The sequence below is a fragment of the Prionailurus bengalensis genome, chromosome D3 (assembly GCF_016509475.1).
Source record: "Prionailurus bengalensis isolate Pbe53 chromosome D3, Fcat_Pben_1.1_paternal_pri, whole genome shotgun sequence".
NCBI classification, from domain to species: Eukaryota; Metazoa; Chordata; class Mammalia; order Carnivora; family Felidae; genus Prionailurus; species Prionailurus bengalensis.
Genome location: NC_057356.1, coordinates 86475872 through 86485853, shown reverse-complemented (window position 1 = coordinate 86485853; position 9982 = coordinate 86475872).

Here is a 9982-nt window from a genome sequence, read left to right as displayed (position 1 = left end):
CCGTGGTGACCGGTGGGGGGGGGGGGGGGCTGCAGGCACAGGTGTTAACAGGGCCTGACTGTGGGAGTTTAACTTGTGTCAGGAGACAGGGCTGTGTCTGTGAAGTGGGCCTTTGCCCTGGATGGGGTGCTGGGGACTTCGTGACAGGAGGAGGGACGGTGGAGAGAAGCTGAGTTGGTGCAGAAGCCGCAGCCGCTTGTGTTACCTGGAAGAAGCGTTTGGCGATTGTTGTGGTTTGTGCAGACGCTCGGTTTTCGTCTGCGCCTGGAGAGGACTCCAGCGTGGCCTTGTATGTCTGTGTCCCAGGCTGCTCTCAGCAGTTTCTTGAGGAGCCCTGGTTTCTTTATAGGGAACGAGATCTAGAAACAAGTCGTGGGGGTGGATAGGTTTATGCACAGCTGTTGGCCTGTCACTGCCTCCAGACCCTTTCAGTGGACAGAGCCAGGGAACATTTTTATTTTATTTTATTTTATTTTATTTTATTTTATTTTATTTTATTTTATTTTATTTTATTTTATTTTGTTTATTTTATTTTATTTTATTTTATTTTATTTTATTTTATTTTACTTTATTTTACTTTATTTTATTTTATTTTATTTTATATTTTTCATTTCATTTCATTTATTTTACTGTACCTTTTTACTTTTTATTTAAATTTTAGTTAACATACAGCGCAATATTGGTTTCAAGAGTAGAATTCAGTGATTCATCCCTTACATACAACACCCAGTGCTCATCACAACACCTGTCCTCCTTTTTGGAAAAAAAAAAGTTTATTTATTCATTTGGAGAGAGAAAGAGAGAGAGAGAGAGAGAGTGTGAAAGTGGGGGAAAGGCAGAGAGAGGGAGAGAATCCCAAGCAGGCTCTGAGCTGTCAGCACAGAGCCCAATCCCGGGCTCAAACTCACAAGTCGTGAGATCATGACCTGAGCCATAACCCAGTCTGAAGCTTAACTGACTGAGCCACCCAGGTGCTCCATAAGTGCCCTCCTTAATCCCCATCGCCCATCTTGCCCCCCCCCCACCCACCTCCCTCCATCAACACTCAGATTGTTCTCTATTGTTAAAGGTCTCTTGTGGTTTGTTTCCCTCTCTCATCCCCCACCCCCCATATGTTGATCTGTTTTGTTTCTTAAATTTTACATATGAGTGAAATCATATGGTGTTTGTCTTTCTCTGATTGACTTATTTTGCTTAGCATAATACATTCTAGCTACATCCACGTCATAGCAATGGTAAGATTTCATTCTTTTTGATGGCTGAGTAATGTTCCTGTGTGTGTGTGTGTGTGTGTGTGTGTGTGTGTGTGTGTGTATACCTTCTTTATCCATTCATCAGTCAGTGGACATTTGGGCTCTCTCCATAGTTTGGCTATTGTCGATAATGTTGATTATGCTGCTGTAAACATCAGGTTGCATGTACCCTTTTGAATCTATATTTTTGTATCCTTTGGGTAAATACCTAGTAGTGCAATTGCTGGATTTTAGGATGGTTCTATTTTTAGTTTTTGGAGGAAACTCCATACTATTCTCCAGAGTGGCTGCACCAGTTTGCATTTAGGGAACATATATTTTAATTTCATGAGTTTACACTGATAACTTTACTATTAGCTTAGGAACACAGAGTTCTTCTCCTTTCCCCATTCCTGATTTGTATTTCTCTTCTTCATCGTGAGAACCCTGGTTCCCTACAACATCAGAGTAAATATATCTACTTACTTCCTCTGTCTTACAACTTGAACAAAGTTTCAGAATAATGTGAGTGCCATGACCAATAATAAATTGATCCTACTTTACTATGAAGTTCGATTTTTTTTTTGCAATTATTTTGGGGTTTATAATAATAGCCCTAGTATCAAAGTTTACAGTCAGGTTATATATTTAATGTACACTTAGGTTAATTTTTTTGTTTGTAGTAGTTTTTGATATTTTTCATCCTTTTAATTTTTTCCTTTGAATATGTAAAAATACACACAACTCAAAAGTCAAAGTCAAAGAAGTACGTAGACTCAAAGAAGTTTCCTTCCTCTCCATACACCCCCACCCACTTTCTTACCAACTCCACATATACATATTGTCATTGGTTTACAATTTATCTCTCCTATTTCTGCAAAAAAGGAAATATATATACATATATATTTTATATACATACATATGTATATTTAAATTATCCCTTCTCTCTTAACAGAAAGGGCAGTATGTTGTACATACTCTTTTATACTTTTTTCATTTAAAATATTTCCTGGGAGTGACTGGGTGGCTTAATCAGTTAAGTGTCTGACTCTTGATTTCTGTTCAGGTCATGATCTCATGGTTTGTAAGTTCACACCCCACGTTAAGCTCTGCACTGACAGTGCAGACCCTGATTGGGGTTCTCTCTCTCTGCCCCTCATGCTCTCTCTCTCTTTCTCTCTCTCTCTCTCTCTCTCTCTCTCTCTCTCTCTCTCTCTCTCTCTCAATAAATAAACTTTAAAATAAAATAATAAAATAAAATATGTCCTGGAAGTCACCATATGAGTTCAGAGGGATATTCCTCATTCTTTTTAGTACTCCATTATATGGATGTATGGATGTACCATAGTGTATTCACTCAGTGTCTCATGGATAAGTACTAAGTTAATTGCAATGTTTTGCTGTTGCAAATAATGCCACCACTATTACAAATCTGTTCCTATGTTGATTTGTACTTGTAGAGGTATATGTTCAGAGTAGATTTCTAGAAGTATAATTACTGGGTCAAAGGGTAAATGCATATGTAGTTAGCTCCTTCCAAATTCCTTTGTTGGGGCATTGCCTTACCCTTCCCCCTATGGCATCCATCCTGGGAGTGTAGGGGAGGCCTATCTCCCCATCAGTGCTGTAGGAGGGGCTGCTAGGTTGTGGTCTATCTTGTCCCAGCCTCCCTGAGTTCTTCTGCAGCTGCAAGACTGTTCCTACACCTCCATCCTCTGTGTCTGTCCTCATCAGGAAGGAAATAAATAGGAGTTCACAAGACTAGAGGGGTTGCCCATTTTAATGTTAAAAGAGAATCATTTGGAGAACAGCTTGAAATGCTCTGCCTTGAATGTGACTGGAATGTGTACTCTGGGAACCCATAAAGATCTACTATAGACAAATTGTGAAGGGCCTCTATGCCGTTTGCAAAACACAAACTCAGATAAGAGTGTCTGCTCTGTGTGGGACCTGTATTCAGAGTCACATGGTTTAAATGAAGTGCTCTGAATTATACACAGCGTTATCTCCCTGAAATTGACTTTAGCAATGACTCTATCTTGCTAAGAGTCAAGTACATTCACATATATTTAATGCTCGCCTACCTTCATTCAGAACCTGATCAGGTCAATCAGTACTTACTGAAGAGTTTGTATTTTCATGGATCATGCTACAGAGTAGGCTGTACAAGATTTGGTGTGGGCACTTACCAATCCATATGATAAATAATTATCCACTTCCTTTTCCATTGAAAACTTTCTTGTCTGATTGTAAAAATAACACATTTTTCTGTGAAACGTGTACAATAAAGAGATTCATGAATATAAATACAAAGATTGCCTTTTAGGGCCAACCCAGATGTAATCACCATCTTGGTATCATTTTGATTTGCTTAATCCCCCAACAAAGTAATTCTCTAGAGGCAGGAAAAATGTCAGATTCATTTTTTTTTTAATGTTTACTTATTTTTGAGAGAGACGGAGTGGGGGATGTGAGTGGGGGAGGGGCAGAGAGAGAGGGAGACAGGGAATCTGAAGCAGACTCCAGGCTCTGAGCTGTCAGGACAGAGCCCGACGCGGGGCTCGAACCCACAAACCCACAAACTGTGAGAGTATGACCTGAGCTTAAGTTGGCTGCTTAACTGACTGAGCCACCCAGGTGCCCCCAGATTCATTTTTTAAAAATGTATCCTTTATCAAACGAAAGCATACTTGTTATAGAGAAAAAAGAAAATACCACTTGTGTTCTTCCACCTAAAGACAATTCGCTGTGCTTCTTCCCAGTCTTTCTATGAATATATTTAAACTTTTATGTTCTAATCCACCGTTGATACTGTTTTAGTGACTGCATAATATTTCAAGTGTGTATGTAATAAATAAGTACTTGTGCAATGAATTGATAAATGACACTCTCAAAATCTAAAACTTAAATTTCTTTAATGTTTATTTATTGTTGAGAGAGAAAGAGTGTGAGTGGGGGAGGGAAAGAGAGAGAGGGAGACAGAGGATCCGAAGAAGGCTCCACGCTGACAGCACAGAGTCTAAGGCGGGGTTCAAATCCATACACCATGAGATCATGACCTGAGCTGAAGTCTGATGTTGAACCGGCTGAGCCACCCATGTGCCCCCCAAATCTAAAACTTTAAATTCCGAACAGATAAAGTAGTACCAGCTAACACCTCATCTCATTGGTTGTGCATGGTACATTTTGTTAACAAATCTCCCTAACATAAAGAGCAGTGTTGTAAGAGGTGTCAAAGGGGAGGAGGAAAACCCCTGAAGTAGAAAAGTAGCATCAATGGTAACGCTAACACAGTAGGAGAAGAAAGAATTCTTAGAGTACAAGGAGCAAATCCCTAGAGGAGATTGTTTCTAGAATCCTTTCTTTAATGGGGTCAACAATGAATCAGAGTAGTTTTATATTTGCATTTCCCCAAAATTGCTCACATGAAGGAAGGAGCAAACATAAATGCTTAAGCGTGTTGTCCTCTACCCTAAAAACCAGAATTTTGGAATAATATTCCGTTACATGCTTTAAAACAATTGTTTTTAACGTTTATTTACTTTTGAGACAGAGAGAGACAGAGCATGAACAGGGGAGGGTCAGAGAGAGAGGGAGACACAGAATCTGAAGCAGGCTCCAGGCTCTGAGCTGTCATCACAGAACCCGACGCGGGGCTCGAACTCACAGACCGTGAGATCATGACCTGAGCCGAAGTCGGATGTTTAACCGACTGAGCCACCCAGGCGCCCCGTTACATGCTTTTTAAATTTGGTTCGAGAAGCAGGACTCCCCCAGCATGTAACAAGTGTAACTTTGCCAAGCAGAGCATATCTGTAGAATGAGATTGGGTAAGACTGAAGTCAGACCTCAGACCCTTGCCAGTGAGGGGAGACGACCAGACCCTGACCGCTGTTCTACAGCTGGGATGGCGTTTGCTTCACATGATCTAATCAGGCATCACCTAACCTCCTGGATGCAGCCTAGGCAATTTTCCAGCTTTTCTTAAGGTTGTGGAGAAGAGGGTATGGCAATGTTTAGTAAATGCTTTGCTACTTTATATCATAGTCTCTTTTCTGTGGCAGAATAACAGGCATTGCAGGAATTAGAACTCTCAAAAGCCCTAGTTAAATACCCCTCTCAATGGCGACTGAAAGGTGAGCGAGGCCCCCGTTCTGACTCTTGGCAGGCAGGAGATGCCTGGCAGCAGAGAATCAAAGAACTGTGAAAGTTACGGTATGTTACCGCCTTCTCTTTTTTGTTTTAATTGAAATTTTTGTTGAGAAATTGTAGATTCAAATGCAGTTGTAAGAAATTATACAGAGGGGTGCCTGGGTGGCTCAGTGGATTAAGCGTCCGACTCTTGGTTTCAGCTCAGGTCATGATCTCAGGGGTTGGTGAGTTCAGCCCCACCTTGGGCTGTGCGCTGACAGCACAGAGCCTGCTTGGGATATTCTCTCTGTCTCAAAATAAATAAATAAATTAAAAAAAAAAGATAGTACAGAGAAATTTCATATATTCTTTACCCAGTTTCCCACCATGGTAACATCTTACACCATATAGTACAGTAACACAACCAGGATATTGACATTGGTATAATTTACTACATCATTCAGCTTTTCCCAGTTTTACTGGTACTCATTTGTGTGGGGAGTGCACATGTGTATCGTTCTATTGTACTGAGCTGTATAAGATGCGTGAGTATATATTAATGCAAGAATATTGCATTAGGTTCTACACAACTTTATCATCTATGTGGGTTTTCATAATACCATGACGGTCAACATACTACACAGTTCGACGTGATGAGGAACCTTCCCATTGCTTGTTACAACCTACAGAACCACTTTCTCCCACATTGCTTCCTATTTTTTAACCCCTGGCAACCTCTAACCTATTTTAAAGTTTCTGAATTTCTTATATTTTGTCATTTCAAGAATGTTATATAAATGGAATATGTTCATTATGTAACTTTTGGGATTGGATATTTTTTTTTACTCAGAATGATTTCCTGAAAATTCACCCAAGTTTTTTTTTTTTTTTTAATGTTTATTTCTGAGACAGAGCATGAGTGAGGGAGAGGAAGAGAGAGAAAGAGGGAGACACAGAATCCAAAGCAGGCTTCAGGCTCTGAACTGTCAGCACAGACCCCAATGCAGGGCTCAAACTCGTCAACCGCGAGATCGTGACCCCAGCCAAAGTCGGACGCTCAACCAACTGAGCCACCCAGGCGCCCTTTCACCCAAGTTTTAAAGTGTCATTTATGTAGTTTTATCCTTTTTATTGCTGAGTAATGTTCCATGACAGGGATGTATCAGCTACCTAGGTCTCTTATTTTATTTGGACTGATCATAAATGATATGATGTTCTAAATTTTGGGTTCCCTATTTTATTGTTAGCATATGGAAGTGCTGTTAGTTTTAAAGTGTTGGTCTTATTTATTGCAAGCTTGCTGAACTCACTTATTCTAGAAAAATTGGTAGGTTTTGGGGGGTTTGCTACATAGAAAATCATGTCATCTGCAGTTAGCAATAGTTTTATTTCTTCCTTTCTAATCTCTATGCCCTCTGATTTTTTTCTCTTACCGTATTGCAGTGGTTAGAACATCTAGTATTATGCTGTCTAGCAGCATGGGGAGCAGACTTCCTCAGATTTTCCCCAAGTTTAGGGGAAAACATTCAGTTCTCCTAGCTACAGGTTTTTGCAGATGATCTTTATTACTGAGGTAATTTCCCTTTATTCCTTCTTTTTTAATTTTTAAATGTTTATTTACTTTTGAGAGAGAGAGAGAGAGCAGGGGAGAGTTAAAGAGAGAGGGAGACACAGAATCTGAAGCAGGCTCCAGGCTCTGAGTTGTCAGCAGAGAGCCTGATGTGGTGCTTGAACCCACAAACTGTGAGATCATGATGTGAGCCGAAGTTGGATGCTCAACCAACTGATCCACCGAGGCGCCCTATTTCCTTTTATTCCTAGCTTGCTAAGGACTTTTATTGTGAGTGGGTGTTAAATTTTGTCGAATGCTTTTTCTGTGTCAATCAATATGATCACATGATTTTCCTCCTTTAACTTGTTGATACATTGAGCTATATGGATTTGATTTTCAAATAAGAAGCAACTTTGGACAAGTAAGGGAGTAGACTATGGAAGACTTAGCCAAGTCTCATAAATGAAAGCCAGGGTGTTTAGATTTGAGTCTAGTGCATAGCATTTTTCAAAGTATGTTCTGTGACATATGGTAATAGAGGAGACATAGAAATGTAATTTCATGGTCCATACTGGTTTGAGAAACTAGGTTAAACTAAATTTAATAGGCTTCTTTATTTTTGGACTTGTCAAAGCCTTTACTATGCTGCATTGAGTGATTTCTGTGTTTCAAAAAGGGGAATAAAGTGTGTAAAGTTTCCCAATCCAGTTTATCCACAAAATCCACATTTTCTGTAATGTCTGTGATAATTGGAGGTTGCACTTTGGGAAACATTGCCATAGGAAATAATTTTTCCAATGAAAGTTTCTGACCTGGGGAAGAAAGTCAGTATGCTGTGGTGGCTCTTACACATGGAATTTTAGGCAGGTTTCCTAGAAGCTGAAGGATCAGTTCATTATCTGTTGAGGGGGGAAATAATCGGAGTTCCACCTGGTTGGGGGAAGGGTTGGGGTGGACACTGAGATGTGGAGGTGAAGACCGTGGGCTCTATAGTCAAGGATCTTGGTTCAAATCCTGGTTTTGCTCACCTAGAAGGAACAGGAACCATTGGACCAGTTACTTGCCCACTTTGTGCCTCAGTTTTCTCAAATACAATATGAGAATAGTAACAATTCCTATTGAGGATTTTAGAAAGGTTTAATGATGAAACATGTAAAGTGTTAGAGAAGTAGCAGGGACATCGTCACCATCCAATAGTTGTTACCTGTGATGTTTGTAGTTGGAGGATTAAGTGAGATGATCAGAAAAGCACCATTACTCACAAAGTTGTTGTTAGGAAGGTAGGCTCAAGGGCAGCTGTCAGGTGAGTTAGGGGCGGGTGAGTCCGTGGTCCCACATTGGATGCTTTGAGGACCAGCATGGTGAGAATATTTAAAATTTAAAAATATTTTCTTGGACTGTTCATTATTTGGTGACTGAATATGAGGGATTAAAAAAGAAGACTCAAAGGTGACATCAAGGCTGAGCCTTGGTGATAGGGAAGTGCATTCTGTAGCTGCCGGGAATTAAGTATGTTTTAAATATTAATGGGTATGAGCACTGGGTGTTGTATGGAAACCAATTTGACAATAAATTTCATATTAAAAAAATAAATATTAATGGGTAAGCCAGATGATTTTGGCATTCTAGTTAAAAAATAATAGATATTTTAATATTCGTTTTAACACGTACAGGAAAATAAAGAGTTGCAGTCTGTTTATGCAAAAATCTGGTATCTAATCAATGTTGTTAGGAGCTATCTGATTACACAGTTACACTACAAGGAGAATTATGTCCATGATGCAACTTTGGACTTTGAGAACATCTCAGCTTTTTATTTAGGGCACGGAAGTGGTAGAATGGCTCCTCAGAGGAAATTAAGAGAGAGAAAGGCATGCTGGTGCACAAAATGAAGGAGAAAAACAATGCAAGAAGGAAGAATTGAAAAGGTCCTTAGAGAAATCAATAAGCATAACTTAAAGAATGGAAGAATAGGAAAATGTGGTTGCAATAGCAGAGAGTTAAGCCAATGGGCAGCTTGGTAAAATGACTTAAAATAAGCCAAATATATAAGATTTAACACACTGTACACATAATTATGGACTTGACTCTGAGTTAGAATATAGCCCAAATTTGTTTTCATTTTATTTCGCATTTTTTGGTATAGTGCCTTTGGATCCTAACCTTTGGGAACCAAAGAGCCTAGAATACCATTACCAGAAGGTAGCAAGTCTAAAAACATTTGAACAGGAAATATTTTAATGAATTAATATTTTAGTTAGTAAATTAAATGTGTGTGTATGCATTTGTGTATTGCTTAGCTTTAATTTAAAATTTCCCTTATTTCTATATCTGCTTTTTCATTCTTTCCCCCAAAATCATCTTTTCCATTAGCCCTCAGGATATCACAGCACTCAACACCATGAGTGAATTTTCTGAGATAATACTGTTTATTTTCTGTGCCAAATACTAAGGCTTGGAATAAACCAGAGTCACTGCTTTTGGGAAGAAAAAAGAAAATCAGTTAATTTGTATTTGGCTGTTGTGGTCAACAGAATAATGAGTCCTCAAAGATGTCCCTGTCCTAATCCCTGGAACCTGTGAGTATGTTTTGTTTTGTTTTGTTTTGTTTTGGTTTGGTTTGGTTTGGTTTGGTTTGGTTTGGTTTGGTTTTTCATGGCAAAAGGGACTTGGCAGATATGATTAAAGTCAAGGACTCTGAGTTAGGGAGATTGTTCTGAATTGTACAGGTAGTCTCAGTACAATCCCAGGCTCCTTAAAGTGGAAGAGGAAGGCAGAGAGGTGAGTGGGAGGAGGTGAGACTAGGGAAGAGGTCAGAGGTGTGGTGTTGCTGCCTGTGAAGACGGAGCTGGGGCTCTACTGGCCCATTCACGGCTGCCTCCGGCACAGACATGTCAGACTTCCAGACAGACTCTGGCAGGGAGGCTGCTTCACACCTCCTGCCTACAAAGCCCTCACACCTGCCCACCACTGCCGGAGGATAACAATAAACATAAATTTAGAGACAGTGCGACGTCAGTGGGTAGATATGAAATCCTACTTCTCTTTTGATTTCCAGATCTCATGC